The sequence below is a fragment of the Astatotilapia calliptera genome, chromosome 6, assembly GCF_964374335.1.
Source record: "Astatotilapia calliptera chromosome 6, fAstCal68.1, whole genome shotgun sequence".
Classification (NCBI taxonomy): Eukaryota; Metazoa; Chordata; class Actinopteri; order Cichliformes; family Cichlidae; genus Astatotilapia; species Astatotilapia calliptera.
Window position 1 is genome coordinate 14,926,459 of NC_137427.1, and position 18,542 is coordinate 14,945,000.

At 42.2% G+C, this 18,542-nt stretch overlaps 1 long non-coding RNA gene across 1 annotated transcript in view; it reads right to left on the bottom strand.

Annotated features, from left to right (window-relative positions):
- Positions 1-682: 682 nt before the first annotated feature.
- LOC113023971 (uncharacterized) overlaps positions 683-18,542 on the bottom strand; it is a 22,059-nt gene continuing 4,199 nt past the window's right edge. Inside the window, exons 2-4 of the long non-coding RNA XR_003272619.2 lie at positions 8,223-8,313; positions 3,049-3,099; positions 683-1,204 (exon numbers count right to left, since the gene is read on the bottom strand). This is a non-coding gene — a long non-coding RNA (uncharacterized LOC113023971). The remainder of the gene's footprint in view (positions 1,205-3,048; positions 3,100-8,222; positions 8,314-18,542) is intronic.

Here is an 18,542-nt window from a genome sequence, read left to right on the forward strand (position 1 = left end):
ACAACAGTGAGATATGGAAGTACTACTGCCACTATCTGCAGATATCCATGTCCTGCACCGCCTTGATTACACAGGAGGATTTAGAGTGCACACTTGGCAGAGGCGACGTTCCTGGGGACATATTAGGCTCATTAGTTCCCCGGGCTTCTGCCAGTGGAGTACTTCAGCCGGAGGGATTTGTTGTACACAGTTGTCAGAGTGACAAACAGGGATATTCACAATAATGGAGTTCTTAATAGAGTAGATGCATAACAGTCGGCCATATTCCCGCCACAGAGGCGGTTTTGGTCCCTTTTCGAAAATAACTTAGCGGTCTGTCGCTCCCACTGGAACGTATCATTAAACGCACACTGGTATCTCTGGGGCAGCGCACAACCTTAATATCAATAAGGATCCAATCACTTATGTAATCAGGCAGGAAATAAGATCTCATTTGTCGGCAAGGGAAATGATGCAGCCCATAAAAAGATGAAAAACAGTATTAATTGCCAAGATCCTGTGCATAGGGGGCCCATTGTCACGCTATATGATTTATTCGTAATTCGACATGCTTGTGAATCCATGTGCAGAGCAAAAGGCTCAATTATAGAAACGAATAAGCCAGGGAGCTTTAATTTTTTTGTGCTGCTGGGAGTGTGGGTGTGGATTTCCCTTCAAATAAAGATGCAGCAGGCTGTGCGTGTACATCACAGAAAACACTTGTTTATTTCTGGTCTGGCAGCTCGGTAATGACAGAAAGTTTTTCAGTCATTCCAGAGACCGTCAGGTTTTCATCGCTTATGGAACAGTTGAGTAATGATACAACCGGGTGTGAAATTGCTTTCCTCCCTGTAATGTCAAACAACTACTTAAGAGGTGAGATTGTTGCACAGGGATTTTAGCAAGCCAAAAAAAACCCTCCAACAAAGCTGCCAATCACAGCAGGTTTGGTGCTCGTGGCACAGAGCGTACACTTCTGTGGGCTCTTTGTTGCTGGAATAAAGAAAAACCGGCAACAAGAAGTGCTCAAAGTCTGTCTACTCCAAGTGACTGTTTGGGGCAAAAATATGGGATTTGTTTTGCTCAGAAAGTTGAAAAGCATCTAAAGTTGACTTTACGGATCAGCTTGTTGACTGGAGCGAGACCTGCTGTGGCTTAAAGGAGATAGAGGACCCACTGGGCTGTTTCCACATTTCGACTGAGGACATTTCTCCAAAAGAGAATTCTGAGGAAAAAAAGAAGAAACTTTAGTTTGATGCTTCACTGCCAACATTAGGGTATACATTTGAAAAAAACATTTAAACACAACTGAAAATACACAGTCGTTACTTCTGCTGAGGAGACTGTATGACTGGTTCAGTTTGTTAGCAGGTTACTCAAAGTTTTGGAAAATTTACCAGAGCTGAAGGTTTGCCCAACTTCAAAGTGATAAAGTCAACCAGAATCTGAACGATGTCCTTGACCTGCTCTACCTCCTGGCTGTGATTCAGGAGGTAGAGCAGGTCATCTTGGTGATTTAATCCATGAGTCTACATGCCAAAGTACCCTTGGGCAAGACCCCTGAGTTTCTCGTCATTTATTGGAGTGTAAATGTTAAACATACCCCACATCCGGTAAGGTAGAACAGCGCTACATAAGAGCAAGTTCTATTATCACTGATCCATCCTTTTTCTCACAAGATATATGGTAATATTAGGGGTTTGGGATAGATTCAGCAGCTCAACAGCTGCTAACATCCATACCTAAGGCCAACTTGGAATAAAGTAGCTAACCTAAGAAACACTTCCTTGGACATGTATTTGGAGTCTCCATCTATCTGACCAGGAGGTTCAAAACAAGTAGTGATGGGATTTCCGGCTCTTTTTAGAGAACCGGCTCTTTTGGCTCGACTCACTAAAAAGAGCCGGCTCTTTTCAGCTCCGAACTGGCTCTTCAGGTTTTTTGTTGCTTTTTTTGGGAAAAAAAACCCCACGGCTCGCGATAAGGAGCCGGCTCGCGTCGTTCACGTCAAAGATCCGGCTCTAAGAGCCATTTCGTTCACGACCGACACATCACTAAAAGCAAGAACCATCTTGCTGCAGAGTGACAGCACTAACAGCTGTGACATTCTGCCCCCTTTCACAAAGACATGTGAAACTGAATTTGTAATGTTGGGAGATGTTGTCTTGGAGTTTTCAAGAAAATATCACAAATAAATCCAGATCTAAATATCCAATTCGATTCACAGATTCAGTCCATTTACGGTGTAATGCAGCGGTCCCCAACCTTTTTTGCGCCACGGACCAGTTTATGCCCGACAATATTTTCACGGACCGGCCTTTAATGTGTCGCGGATAAATACAACAAAATAAAACTAGTACCGGTACCGAAAAAAGGAAGATTTATTCATAACACGCGTGAAAAGACCCAGGAAAACAGAGTTAACGATAACAAAATAACGCTAAAAACCCTGAAAACCATACATTTCACACCTGAGCCTCAACTCTCGCGGCCCGGTACCGTTCCGAGGCCCGGGGGTTGGGGACCGCTGGTGTACTAAAGGACATTTTCAGGCTTGGTTTCGCTCAGACTGCTTCTCTTATGCATCCGTGACCGCGACTGGCACTGCAGCCTCGATGGATGTGCTGTGGGAATACAAATAGGCTCTGCAGTTGGAATAGATTGGTCATTAAATGGCCTCTAACCTGCGTGATGCCTGAATGCACACTCGATGCAAATAATCCACACACTGTAGTGAGAGGCAGCAATCAGAATATAACTGATGTAAAATGCCTCCTGCTGCAGGGCAGTTTCTCCTGACCCAATTCCACCTACATTTTCTGGAGTTTATTACCATCCATTCACAATTATATCCACACCTACCAACAGTTTAGAAACACCAGTTTAGCTAACAAACAAACAAAACTTCACACGGAGAGGTTTGAACCAAAAGTGAGAAAAGCGTGCAAGAAAGAAAAACTTCAGACGATGCCCTAAATTAAAATTTTTTAGGAGTTTACCATTTTGATTTAGATTTATTATATAGTAATATCTATTAACGTTTATTAAAACAGACTTGGATCAACTTACCAGCTGTCTTTCCATGGACCTGAGCACAGCTTCCACATCTAAAACCCAGCTCTGTGTGGAGCAGGAGGTGGGTGCGGGTTGTCAAAGGGGACACAGGGAAAGCAACAAAATGAAGTATTTCATCATTTAAAGAAAGATGTTGCAAACGAAATTGGCTCATGCGCCTTTTGATCACAGCAGACACAGATCTGAGCATACAGAGAGCTTTCACATTTTGGTTGATAAAATATTAAAGAGGCTCCGGGAGGCAGCAACCTTACTGTACCTCTAATGCACACAGGTGGTCTGCTTCAGTTTAGATGGAAAGGGCAGCCTTCAGTGTAACCAATTTAAACAACATACCTCACTTTACAGGACACGTTTTCTGTTTGAAGATGCTCTACATTTGTCTCAAGGTCATGTTAAGTGTGTAAGGAGGTCCAGCATAAGCACAGTTTTTCAGCAATTACAAATGTTTTCTGGTTTTTGTCTCTTGTCTCATTGATTTGGAGTAAACCTTTACAACGAGGGACACAAAGTTACTCATTAGTTATTTTTTTTAAGTAATTGTTGTTTTAGTTGGTCATCAGGAAGAAAGTCTGATTTATGCATCATTACTATTCTTTTATACAGTATATATAACACCAGACTGGACCCCATTTTGTTTCCTTCAGAGGGGTGTTAATTCTTTGTAACACAGACTCAACAAGATGCTGGAAATATTCAGAGTTTTTGGTCCATGTTGACGTGACAACATCACACAATCATTGCAGATTTGTTGGCTGCACATCCATGATGTGAAACTCCTGTTTCACCACATCCCAAAGGTGCTGTGCTGAACTCAGATCTGGTGGCTGTGGAGGCCATTTGAGTGCAGTAAGCTCATTGTGATGTTCAAGAAACCAGTTTGAGAGAATTTGAGCTTCGTGATTTGATACGTTGTCCTGCTGGAAGCAGCCATGAGTCAACTGTTGTCATAAAGTGATGGACCTGGTCATCAACAACACTCAGATAGGCATAACTTATGTCCAGTTGGTGCAAAGAGGCCCAAAGTGTGCCACAAAACATTACACCACCTCTGTCTCTGCAAACCCCAGACAAGGATATGTGCAAAAAACCCAGCAGAAATACTCAGACCGGCCATGACCAGTGACTTTTATAAATAAAAAGGATAAATTAGAGTCTGTAATACCAATGTGTCAGCACTGCAGCTGTACTCAATTCGTTGAAGCAGAATCTTTGTCATCGGTAGTAGTTTAGTGAATGAGTCGCCCATGGCAACTTGGGAAAAATGGTGCTTTTATAATTGACACAGCCTCCCGGGTGAAAGGGGTTAAGGTATTTAATTTCCACTTAAATTAAAAGTTCACACACAGCTGGAGACAGATCTGTGCCGATGGGCTGATTCGTCCTCGTCTCTCTTAATATTTGCTGTGAGCACAGCATGGTGCAGTTCTGCTTCATGGTCACTGTGAGGTAATTTACTTGTGTTCACAGCTTCATTAACCAAACTAATTAATACTTTAATTGGTACATTTTTTAATATCAGCTCAGTCAAAAAACACAAAAAATGTAGGTGGGCTTTAAGAACTTGCCTGATTGTAAGGCAGTGTTTTATCCTGTATTGGTAAACATATATATAAGCATGTATAGACAAGACATCATTTAATGGACGATCTTGAGCACTTGACTCCTGCTGTCAGGTGATTTGCTGGCCCTCACGTCATCCTTTAAAAAACTTACGTTCATCACCCTAGGGACCGTTTTCTGCCACGCCCGAAAAATGCTATAAAAAGATTATATATTCATATTTTTTTCCACTTTAAATTAGCCAGTCTTTTAAAACTACTTCTCCCTGAACTATCCATGTAAAGTTTTAATTATATTTCGGTGGACAAATAAAAAAATTACAACTCTAAGGCCAGTACTGCAAACGGAAACATAACCGATCACGATCGATTTGACCGTAATTTTTTTGCCGTGAAAAATAGCGTTTATAATGGGTTTCAATGGGGCACAAAACGGTCCCTAGGGTGATGAGTGTGAGTATTTTTGCTGCTAAGCCGTGTTAGGCTGATGTAAGAAAATCAGACTGAAAATTTGAATTTTTTACAAAAACGAAACCGGGTGGCAAGTTTGGCTATGTTACACCCAACACAGCGGAAATGGCGTTCATACGAATGAAAAAAGTGGCACAAAAAGAGCCCAGTATGACGTAAGGGCTGGACATGTTTTGTGTCCATTTTATGCTTTTGGAGGAAAGGGTCCATGAAAAACAGTACACAGTTATTCTGAGTGTTCACCTATGGTGAAACAGTTTTATCCTATTTGAAGTGATGTCTTTAAATCTAACAATGCCAAAAGGGCACATGGGCCAACTGAACGAATAGATGAGTATGAAAAAGATGAAAATTATATGCTATGGCCTTAAATGTCACCAGTTAAACACCTATGGCAGATTTGTACTGATATAATTGACACCATTCTTCATCACCAAGTGAACGAATGTGTGTTGAAAGACTCTTTTCTCCCACATTTTTACTGGTTCTGTAGAAAACAAACATTTCTGAAGTCTGGCTTTTACCCAATGTACATGAAGGGAAGGCTTTAAAAAAATTTTTATAGCAAGTAGGTTGGCCTGTGTAATGCCTTACTCATCAAGGACAGTAACAAGTTACCAAAAAGTCACAAGCTTTGCAGATTTTAAGGAATATAAATGATGGAAACTACCAGGATGAAAATGAGAGAGTCGTTTATTCTGAGAAACAGTTTTTGTTACGAGTTATTTTTCAGATATGGCATACCTAATCTATGGATACATCCAAACTATCCTGTTCTCCTTCACTGGTTCAGGTGGGTTTGCTATCCACAGAACTACAATATTTTGATTTGGAGCATTCAGCCATTTTCTCGTCCGTCAAGCACTCAAACCGAATGTCTGAACCTGCAGTTCCTGTTGTAACTAACCAGAATTACTACTGCAACAAGGCCTCATCAGTAAGATCAAATTCTCCTCAATTTTATTCATAAAGTGCTAATTCACAACATCAGTTGACTCAAAGTGCTTTATATTGCAAGATAAAGACCCTTCAATATTAAAAATAAAATGCAACAATCAAACACCCTCCTATGAGCAAGCACTAGCCAACAGTAGGAAGAAAAAACTAACATGGAAGAAACCTTCTGCAGGCTTTAATGAAGTAGAATAGTAAGGTATTGTAAGATCTTTAAGTTATGACAGAGCCAGATTTTTCAGGATTTAAAATTAAATTAAAATTGTAGATTTAACAGGTAATAAATGAAGAGAACCCTCTATGGAAGAAATATGCTCTCTTTCCAGTCCTTGTCAGTACTCTTGTGGAGGCATTTTGGATCTGCTGAAAGCTTTTTAAGGAACTTAAAGGAACAACATGACAAAAATTAATTACAATAATCCGGGAAGTAATAAACGCATGAACTAGCTTTTTAGCTTTAGTCTGAGACAGGATGTTTCCCATTTTAACAGTACAGAGCAGATGAATGAAGGCAGTTCTCCGTATTTGTTTAATGTGCACATTGAGGGACATATCCTGATCACAAATGACTACGAGATTCCTCACCGGTGGCCATGGTAACGTCATATAACAAAAGCATCTGGTTATACACCAGTTTCTACAAACTGCGTACCTAAATTTTAACTAAATTTAGAAATTAGAAGTCATCCAGGCCTTTATTTCTTTAAGACATTCCTCTAGGTTAACTAGTTGATTTTTGTCATTGGGCTTAATAGATAGATAACGCTGGGTAAAATCTGCATAGCAATAAAAATGTATACACAGTGTTTTCTAATAATATTGCCTAAGGGAAGCATGTATAATGTAAAAAATATTAGTAAAACTAACCTGTCTCATGATGGTTTGTAATGGTTAGCTTAGTCAGTTCAATCTGACAAACACTAACAAGCTCAATGCATTAGTACTTGTGATGATGAGCCTTAAATTCATTAACTGCTGTATCCTTGAAAGAAGCAGCACGAGAAAAGCCATATGCAAATTATTCATATAATTTGCAGACATAATAAAGGAGCAGTGACACTGACTGATCTTCTGATCGATAATCAGTGTGTTATTGAATTGACCAAAATAGAGAGCATGCCGTCTAAATTACTGAGTATTGACTGTGCTGGCAGTAGTCAGCAATGTGCAGATGCTCTCAGTTTGTTCTGTACCTAGAAAACAAGACTAGAACATGCTCAGGACAGCTTGTGGAAAAACAGTCTTACTCTGTGGCTTTGTCTCTTCTCTATGCTCCACTCTCTTAGATCCCTCCAGTGCCCTGGAAACAATGCATCGGCTGCCCTGCTGTCTCCTCTCTTAGCCATGATGTCGCCTCCACGCAGTGTGCTGGATCACAGCACTGACCACAACCAGCTCCTCAAAGGGCCAACACAGTTTTCACAAAGTGTAACACGAGTCTGGAAACTGATCTCTGTTAACACAGAGCCAAACTGTCGGTGGTAGTCATTGTTTTTGGACGTTATAAGGTGCTGCCTTGTTACGGTCCCATTATCAGTCCAACAAAAGCTGAGAGAATGCACATCTTTTAATGATAGATTGCCTTTCAGTGCAGCGTTTCTAAATAATGGAAGATGCTTCAGCTGGCTTTGGGCTGTGATCATTAGAGGAGGCTGGGGTGCGGTATGAGGGTTTTGCAGAATAATGCAGGTCTCACCTTTCCAGCATGCTCCTATTGCGTCTGAACATTCAAACTATTCATACTGGAAGCTATGGACAAATAAAACACATTTAAACAAACAGGGCACTGAATATAGGAGCTGGATGTTCCTCAAAATATTTTTGACAGGAATATGAATATGAATTGGTGGCTGAAATAAAGGCTAACACAGAGGGAAAGGCAACCATTCTCAAATTAACCAATTTAGAATCACCATTCAAGCCTTAACTCACTAATTAGATGTCTGCCCAGGAACAATATCAAAAGTAGTAAAAACTATATGAGCAAACTAAGACTACTGGTGCAGGTGAATCGGAGAGAAAAACAAAACAGGAAAACAGCACTTTCTGAAAAGAAGTTGTGCTTCTTACATCAAAAAGTTGTTTTACAAAAGGGTTCACCGATAAATGCCACAACAGAAGCTTTTATCTGTGATTATTTAATGGAAATGATCTGTGGCACCAAAATCCATTAATGCTTACCTGAGTTGGATGTCCATTAAGTGAGTGTCACTTGTCAGTGTCTTTGCTCTCCACCGATGGTGACTCCTTCTCCCGCGAGCCTTTTGGAAAGCTGTGAAGGAAGAGGGAGTGGGAGAGTGGGGGACAGGGGGGTCAGAGAGAGGATACGGCAATGAAAAAAGTACTTGTGAAGGTGATAAGTGATGAGATAATGGAGGTATAAGATCAGCATTCTGGGAAGAAGAAAAAAAAGTTCTGTTTTGCTGGTCAGCTTGCACTTGTTTGTTTTCTTATAATGAGAAGGATCTTTTATGATGCGAACCTAAATGGGAAGTGAAATGTTCCCGCTTTGATGTAATTTTCTCTGCACAATAAGTTTCTGGAACAACAACCATGGTTTTGCTGCAGTTTTTAAAGACGCGTTGTTAACTGAAGGAATTGCTCAGAGACCACGCAGAAAACATGCTCAACACCCTAATGATGACTGTTCAATCCCTTCGAGGACAAAATCAGTGCATTACACTTGGAAAACAGCTATTAGGGTCTTCATAGGAAATTTTCACAACTAACTTTGGATTGTTTTAGAAAACATAGATCACTTCCCCCCCCCCTTCTCCCACAGCAGGAAACAGGCTGCTTCAGATGTGCTCGCACCACCAAAACATTGTATATGGTTTGGGTGATGATGCTGCTGGATCGAGCGGATAAGGAGCAGCAGGAGCAGGAGCTATTGATGTGAACAGCACAGAGAATATATTATGCTGATATAACATAACCCATCATAATATGGCTTATATGCCATACAAAGGATGTTTTACAGGCTAACCAGTATCAAATTCTCACATATCAGGTCTACGGTGCCAAAACCCCCAACCCCGGATGAAAATGGTCCCCAAAAAGCCTAAAATGGTTAAATATAACAATGAATTATACTGCAAAACTATAATTCTTAGGGTTAGGGTAAGATGGCTTTACACTTTGGGCTCATTGTCTTCATTTTCCCTAAGCAGACCTCAAATTCCAACATGAACTTCTATGAGAAACAATCTTACGCTGAGGCTCACAACCCTTTGATTCAATCTTCTTTGCAGATCATTGGGTAGAAACAGCTGATCAAAGTGAACATATTATGCTTTTGTTTATTTTCTGTGACATAATAGTAACTATGGTGGATGAAAGTACAAATATTCTCTATGAGCTAAAAGCTCTGGCTTCAGATTGCTCTAAATAAAATGTTTTTGACCAACTGAGTATCACAGTAAATGTGTATTAGACATGGCGGTCCACTGTTTCTGTCAGGGCTCGGTGTGCGGGCAGGCAGAGACAAGGATCCAAACGCAGGACTCTGAGACTGAATTGCAACTGAAAAACCTCCGCTTTATTGCTAGCGATGAACAAAACGTGAACTGAACAATGACACTGAGCACAGAACCACAGGCAACTCTGAAGGTACGACGCGACACTGACACAAAGAAACACGGGGCTTAAATACACTGAGGAAGTCATCAAGGATGGGAAAAAGGAGGGAGACACAGCTGGGAGAGATTAGGGCTAACGAGACAGGGGGAGCAAAGCTAGACACGCTGACATGAGACAAACCGTCACAATAAAACAGGAAACAAGAAACAGAGACGCAGACTTGACATTGAACTAAACCTATACTAAGCACGAGACAACCTAAGCACTAATACCTCACCATGAATAACTGAAACATAGATTTATAATAATAATAATAATCAACAAAGCATCAGAGAACCAGAAAATAATCCATAAGGCTCTATCACCTGCTGTTAAAACCTTCTGTTTGCATGGTGCAGCCAATCAGAAGAAAGTTGGCTTATGATAAGAGAGCAGGGGGATAACAGTCTGTTTAAGACTAAGGAACAGTGTACCACCTTGAAACAAGATATAGATAATTTTGAACTGCAACTATTGCAAATGTTTAGTAGAGTGCAAGAACAAAAAATATTCTTTTGTAAATTAGCATAATGGGTTCAATTAAAAGTGTGTGAAAATGTACAAATCAAACAGACTCTACAAAAGGGAGTTTGGTTTGGTACTGGCATGATGTGAAATGTGCATAAACTCTGGATATAGGTATGTTTGTGTGAAAATGGATCGATACACGTCTCAGTGGCAGTATGTTTAATATTGTATCATAGGAATTTTTTAGCTTGTGTGAATTTGTTTCATATAATTACCAATTCATTTAAAAATCAGCTCTCAAAACTTAGAAAACCTTTTCCATTAACCCACATTCAATTTAACCTCACAGGAAATAGAGTACGGTGTAATTGGGGTGTTTGTTCTGTATTTATTTAACGCCAGAACAAAAGGATGCGTATTACTGGATGTGCCGGCATTACTGAGAAAACTGACAGTTTAAATCCAAGGCAATTACTGAGCAAAATAGTGCTCCTCAGAAAAAGGCCTAAATCCATCACAGGATATATTAACAGGCTCATATTAAACTCCTATTCAGATATCATACTTGAGATAATATCTGCGTTATTATGAGACTGTATTTAGAACTCTGACTGGTGTTAATAGTCAGGAGGCCACATTTCAGATCAGTTTTAATATATGTAGCACCAGTCCTCAACAAAAGGGAGCTCAAGGTACTTTTAAAAAATATATGTCTTACAGAGAGATACCCAGCAACCCCATATGAGCAAGCACATGACAGCAGTGGGGAGGAAAAACTCATTTCTAACAGAACCAGGCTCAGGAAGTGCAAAGCAATCTGACGTGACTGAGGGTGATGGGAAGCACAGCAGTAACCCTCTTAAACTAGAACACAGTGATTAAAGCGTGCCTGAACAACCCCAAATGACATTCAGGTACTTCCAGTTAACAGAACTTGAATCTGATTGGCAGGTCAATGCCTGGTAATGTTAAATGAGGTGATTTTTCATGTGCAGCCTGGCATTGATTGTAGTGGTGACATGGAGATGCCGTCTCAAGAGAATAATGACATCCCACAGCTTAAAGTCTCAACACGTCCTTCTTCCTTCCTATTACTGTGATGTGTTCATGGTGCAAATGTCAATAAAGTTGTGGTTGGAGCTAGCTAGCCTATGATAGCGGAGTTAGCAGAAACAGATTTTTATTTATTTTCCAATTTTCATTGGCAGTAATTTCAAATGCTTGAACCAACATCTCCAAACACGCAAATTCTGCTCAGTAAAATTAGATAAACCCGAAAGTCTAGATAAATATAGATACAGACAAATAAATATATGGATCTAGATACATTAATATAGAGTTACAACAACAACAACAACAACAACTATCATGTATAGATCCTGAATCTATACATAATGTGTTACTGAATTATGGATGAGATTATCTTTGCAATTGTAGTCTTTTGGTTAGTAGTCTTTTAGCAGCTCTCACCATAATTTTGGTATTTCCAGTCAGCTTTTACTTCTTTCTAGCTATAAATAGCATCCAGTTCTCAGAAATTCCCTTCAGTGAAAGAAACCACTATGAAGCTGACTAATGGTGAAAGTCAACAACATTTCACAGTAATCATTGCTTGTTTTCCAGCACACAGTCACCTCTGAACAAGTCCTAAACTGAACTGTTGTTCACACTAAATAATTGCTATGTTCATCTGTAAGTGATGAACATCATTATGAGGTAAAGATACAGAGACAGACCAAGCCCAGGGACTGCACATTTGAAGGCAAGAAGAACTCACGTTGCTGTCCGTGCTTTCTCATACTCTGGCAGTAGGCATAAATCTTCAACCGAGGTGCCGCACCACATTATACATAACCGTGTGGACAAATCAGTATGTGCCAACCTGAGAATGAGCACATCTGAAGCAATGAATCCTAAAAAAAGACCCCTTCTCATCGAGGGCAGGTGATGAAAGCAAAATATATTCCATTGCTTTTTAAAAAGTTACCTGATTCTCAAAGATTCTGAGATATGGGATCACATAGAAGTAGCATGATGCTTATGATTGTATTGTTGAGCAAGGTCAGAGAGTAAAGACATTTTGTGCTTTTTTTTCCCATTAGATCACTACTTAGAAGGGAAGGTTTCCTAGAGAGTGCTGAAAATAAACCAGAAGTCAGGATTTAAACCAAGAAGCATGTTAGTGACAGCAAATGCGCACTTACAGTCATTAAAACTGCATCACAAATATGTGTGTGTATGCCTTTGTCTCTGTGAAAGGGCAACAAAAAATTGGTGTAAATACCACTAACGACTACAATGAATACATGAACAAAATCTTATACTCTACATTTGCATAAACGATTAAACATTATTTTCTGGAGCATTTAAGAATGAATTTGACTGTTAATGAGCATCACTTTAAAGGCAGTATATTAAGCTGTCACTCAGCTTTGTGTTTATATTCTTCCATTCTATAAACTGCTGAACCTTGGTGAGCCTCTTCAGTTCATTCTCCATTTGCTGCTGCTGTGTTAGCTCGTCCCACTCAAAGGCAACTTACTGATGATTGGCTTCCCCTTGTAAAAAGGTGTGAAGAGCAGGTGGGCAGAGCTGTTGTGTTCACAGATAAAGCCATGTGCTTGAGATCACCATATTGGGGATATCCACTCACTCTGACATCATATTGAACCAGGAGTAAAAAAAATAAATAATAATAAATAATAATTATATATATATATATATATATATATATATATATATATATATATATATATATATATATATATATATATATATATATATATATATATATGTATTAGGGGTGCAACGATACACAAAATTCTCGGTTCGGTTCGATACTTTGGTGTGTTACGTTCTGGTCCCGGCAAGTAAATAAACGTAACAAATAGTTTGCCCCACTCACTTCCCACCCACGCACAAACCCCAACAACGACACCTTTTTTAAGTATTTAAGCAGCCATTTATTTACATCAGCAGTGAGCAATGCCAAAACAATAAACAAAACTCCCTATAAAACAATCCCTAGTCTTCCCTACACCAAAATAAAAAGAAGCCAAAACAAAAGACAAGTCACTTACCTATCTATCTAACGAAAAACAGGAGAAAACTTGTTCAACAAAAGAAAACGGCTTCTCACGCCTACTAGGCTGCGACAGTGAAAGTTATACAATAAAGGAACAAAAAAGTGACCGCCACTGGTTAACTTATTTACAATTATTTACATGGCAAGGCTAGAGGTACACGTGAATACTCCAGCCTGCACTACAATAATCACACACACAACTCCGTGATCGAGTCAACGGGGTTCCCAAAAAAAACACTGCCAGGTGTCTGTCATCCGGACGTTAAGTACTGGAGGTGGTCCATCAATTATCCAATCCGAGGATAGGTAAAGACTCCACCCGGATACTTAGCAGCCACGCCTAGGTGTCCACCTTCTAGGAGAGGGAAAAAGAAAGAAAAGGGAAAATACCACCAAACACATCACTGGGTCATAACAGTTTCCCCCACCCAAAAAAAATCAAACATCCAACCCCACACAAAGATGTTTGATTTAAGCCCTAGAGAGGGCATCAGCCATAACGTTCTCTAAGCCCTTTTTATATCGGATCTCAATGTTGAAGTCCTGAAGGAGTAGGGACCAACGCATAAGGCGCTGGTTACTGTTTTGCATCCGAGATAGAAACTGGAGAGGGTTATGGTCAGAGAACACAATGGTTGGAACAGGACTAGATCCCAGGTACACTTCAAAGTGCTGCAAGGCCAATAGCAAGGCTAAGGCTTCCTTTTCAATCGTGCTGTAATGCAGTTGGTGTTTTAGAAATTTTCTAGAAAAGAAGCAGACTGGGTGGTCAATGCCATTGTCATCCTCCTGCACGAGCACTGCACCTGCCCCCAAAACACTGGCGTCCACCTCAAGCTTGAACGGATGTGTAAAATCAGGGGCGGCCAACACCGGAGCACTACAAAGGAGAGCTTTAGCAGCTTCGAAAGCGAACTGACATTTCTCTGTCCACACAAATGGCGATTTTGGACTGGCAAGACTGGTTAACGGGGCTACTACCTCAGAGAAGTTTTTGCAGAACCCACGGTAATAACCTACCATGCCCAAAAAACGCCGCAGCTCCCGGCGAGTCTGTGGAACTGGAAAGTCTACTATTGCCTGCACTTTCACAGCAACAGGGAGGACTCTACCTTGTCCTACTTGTTTCCCTAGATAAGTTACAACCGCCTTTCCAAATTCACACTTAGCCAGATTCAGTGTCAGAGAGGCATCATGCAACCGGTCAAATATTTCCCTGAGAATCTTGAGGTGTTCAGTCCAGGTGGAGGAATAGGCCACTATATCATCCAGATACACTTCGCAATTTACGACTCCCTGTAACACAGTGTTCATCAGTCGTTGAAATGTGGCGGGGGCATTTCTCAACCCGAACGGCATGACGGTATATTGCAAAAAATGATCGGGTGTAACAAAGGCACTGATTTCTGATGCGCGTTGAGTTAAGGGGACCTGCCAGTACCCTTTTAAGAGGTCAAGTTTGGTTACAAAGTTTGCCGAACCCACACGATCGACCAGATCATCCATACGTGGGAGAGGAAACGAATCGGGTTTCGTAACAGCATTTACTTTTCGGAAATCATTACAGAAACGGGGAGTTTGATCGGATTTTGGAACGAGAAGTGATGGTGAGCTCCAAGAGCTATTACTGGGGAAAGCAAAACCGTGGTCAAGAAGATACTGGACTTCTTGCTGCATAATGGCCCGCTTAGTGGGATTTACCCGGTATGCATGCTGCTTTATGGGCTTATGGTCACCCACATCAATATCATGACTTAATACATGCGTTTGAGTGGGGATGTCACCGAAAAGAGCAGAGTAGTTTGTAATGAGCTCACGGACATCAGACTTAGCGGGATCAGACAGGGGCGCCAAATAGGCATCCAAGTCAGCCAAGATTTCAGAGTTCCCAAGACGCGCACCCGAAACAGAGGTGTGCCTGTCATCCAACCCGTCATCGCCGGGACTATACAAGGGTGGAGAAACGGATACCGACACAATAGGTGACACAACAGGTGCCAAACTAGAGCGGTCACGATCAATGTATTCCTTTAGCATGTTGATGTGACAAACGCGACTTTTCCTCTTACGATCAGGGGTTAACACCACATAGTCCGTCTCACTTAGTTTGCACTCAATGACATACGGACCGGAAAACTTTGCTTGCAGGGAAGAACCAACAACCGGCAAGAAAGCCAACACACGGTCACCTGACTGGAACATCCGTACTACAGACTTCTTATCAAAATGTGTTTTCATTCTAACCTGAGCCTTTGCCAGCATGTCACGAGCCAAAGCACAGGCATTATGTAGCCTCTCCTTAAACAAACTAACATAGTCCAGAATATTTTCTTTCGGCCGATGACTATCTGAGAGAAATTTCTCTTTCAGGAGACGTAACGGACCGCGCACCGTGTGGCCAAAAACCAAATCAGCTGGACTGAACCCCAAAGACTCCTGACATGTCTCCCTGACGGCAAACAACAGTAGTGGCACCCCCTCATCCCACTCACGGCCAGACTCCGTGCAAAATTTGCGGAGCATGTTTTTTAGGGTTTGATGGAACCTTTCTAATGCACCCTGACTCTCCGGGTGGTATGCGCTTGAAGTGTGATGAGTGACTCCGAGCTCTGTCATGACCTGGGCAAAGATTTTAGACATAAAGTTTGTGCCCTGATCAGTTTGGATGCGTTTAGGCAACCCGAAAGTGGAAAAAAACTTAACTAATGCTTTCACAATCCCACGGGTTTTTAATGAGCGTAGTGGAATGGCCTCCGGATAACGAGTGGTAATACACATCATGGTAAGTAGGTATTGATTTCCGGACTGTGTTTTAGGAAGAGGACCCACACAGTCAACAATGACATGTTCAAAAGGTTCCCCAACAACCGGGATGGGTTGTAGCGGAGCAGCGGGAATCGCCTGATTTGGTTTACCGGCAAGCTGACACGTGTGACACGAGCGGCAGAATCTTACCACATCAGATTTGAGACCAGGCCAAAAGAAATAACGGAGGACACGGTTATATGTTTTTGTGATTCCCAAATGACCGGACATAATGTGGTCATGTGCCAAGCTTAGGACCTGGGGACGAAGCGACTGCGGAACAACAATCTGCTGCACTCCCTCATGGGTGCAGCCAGAACTGGGAGTCCAGTAGCGCATCAGCACCCCATCCTCAATAAGGTAGGACGCAGATCTCCCACTCTTAGGCTCGGTCACATACGCCCAACAAGATGACAAGCTCTCATCATTTTTTTGAATTTCTATAAGCTTGTCTTTATCTACTGACAGAGTCATAGTCTCCTCATCCGGCTGAAGTGATACAGAGACAGGGGTACCTTCACAGGCGGGTTGCAAACTCAGTGTGTCTGAAGCGCTTAAGAAAAAGTCGCTAAGACCCACCACGTCACCCTGTTTGCGTGCCTGCGCACGTGTCACAGCACACACGGGGAACAAAGGAACAGCATTTGATGTAGCACAAGCGAAACCACTATTATCTGTAAGTGGTATATCAACTACTTCTGGCGACGGAAAAACTGTGCAGCCAGCTAGATCGTTTCCCAAAATGATGTCAATACCTGCCACCGGTAACTGGGGTCGCACCCCAAGCTTAACCTCACCAGACAAAAACTGAGACGAAAGCTGCACCAAATGTAAAGGAACCCGTATTACACACATCCTAACTCCCCAGGCTAACACATCAGCCCCACAATAGGATTGAGCTGAAAACGGTAAAACCCCCTCACGAATGAGCGACTGTTTCGCACCAGTGTCTCGCAAAATACTGACAGGAGCCCGCCGATCTTCCCCTATCAAGGAAACAAAACCGTGTGACACAAATGGCTTAAACTCCTCATCTACCTTATCATTTTCGGGTACCATCACCTCCCCCAAAGGAGGAGGGTTTATCTGTAGAAGGTTTATTGGGGAAGGAGATGCACCCTTCCTGGTCATTTCTTTTCTTTTCAGAGCAGGGCAAACCGCAATAAGGTGTCCCTGCTCATGGCAAAAAAAACACACGCGGTTCTCAACGGATGAGGGGATGGCACGGCGGGTGCCCCTTGGAGACCATCGGGGCGGGCCACCGGAAGACGAAAAACTGTGAGCAGGAGCCGAAAACATCACTTTATGTGTCAACACAAACTCATCAGCCCGTATAGCAGCAGCGGCGAGAGTCGTAACCTTCTGTTCGTTTAAGTAGGTTACCACAGTGTCTGGTAGTTGATTTTTAAACTCTTCTAACGTCACCAACTCACGCAGGTCTTCCAAGGTTTTTACTTCTGTAGCATGACACCACTTATCAAACAGAGTTTTCTTTTCTCTGGCAAACTCCACATAGGTCTGGTTGGCGGATTTTTTCCCATCCCTAAATCTCTGCCTGTAAGCCTCTGGCACAAGCTCGTAAGCGCGTAGGACAGCAGCCTTCACCGTATCATAGTCAAAACTGTCCTCCAGAGAAAGAGCGGTGCATACCTCTTGAGCTTTCCCCACCAATCTACATTGGAGTAAAAGAGACCACACATCCTTTGGCCAGTGCAGCGCACCTGCGATACGTTCAAACACTGTGAAATACGAGTCCACCTCAGTTTCCCGAAACGCCGGCACCATTTTGATGTGTTTACTCACATCAAAGCCACCACCTGGCATCGGGGCCGGTGGCTGCGGAGATGGCGACTGCGGGGATGATGACCCCGGGGAGGGTACCTGCGGGGATGATGACTCCGGGGAGGGTACCTGCGGGGATGGTGACTGCGGGGCTAACCGAGGTACAGGAGGGCTGGCAGACACAGAGGCTCCCCTCTCTACCTCCAGAGCCCTGATCCTCAAGTGCATAGCGTCCACCTCCAACTGCTGTTTCTTTAGCTCCACCTCCTTAATGCGCAGCGTTAACTGCAGCTCCTCCACAGAAGGGCTAGGCGGAACAGGGAGATTTTTCAGTGGGGCAGAAACACCAGCAACAGCCCCCAGCTCAACCCCCCCTGCAGGACCCGGCTCACCAAACAACCCCCTGTCCGTCAACTGGACACACAGGAGCTCCCTAAGCTCTTTCTTCTTCGCAGTCAACGGCACAGTCACATCAAAGAATTCAGCAACAAGCAAGAGGTCAGCCTTTTTACACCTGTCCAACTTCTCCGCAGACGGGCTCAGAGTGAAGTCCAAAAAGAACCACCAAAGGGACGAGCCCCCAATATGTTACGTTCTGGTCCCGGCAAGTAAATAAACGTAACAAATAGTTTGCCCCACTCACTTCCCACCCACGCACAAACCCCAACAACGACACCTTTTTTAAGTATTTAAGCAGCCATTTATTTACATCAGCAGTGAGCAATGCCAAAACAATAAACAAA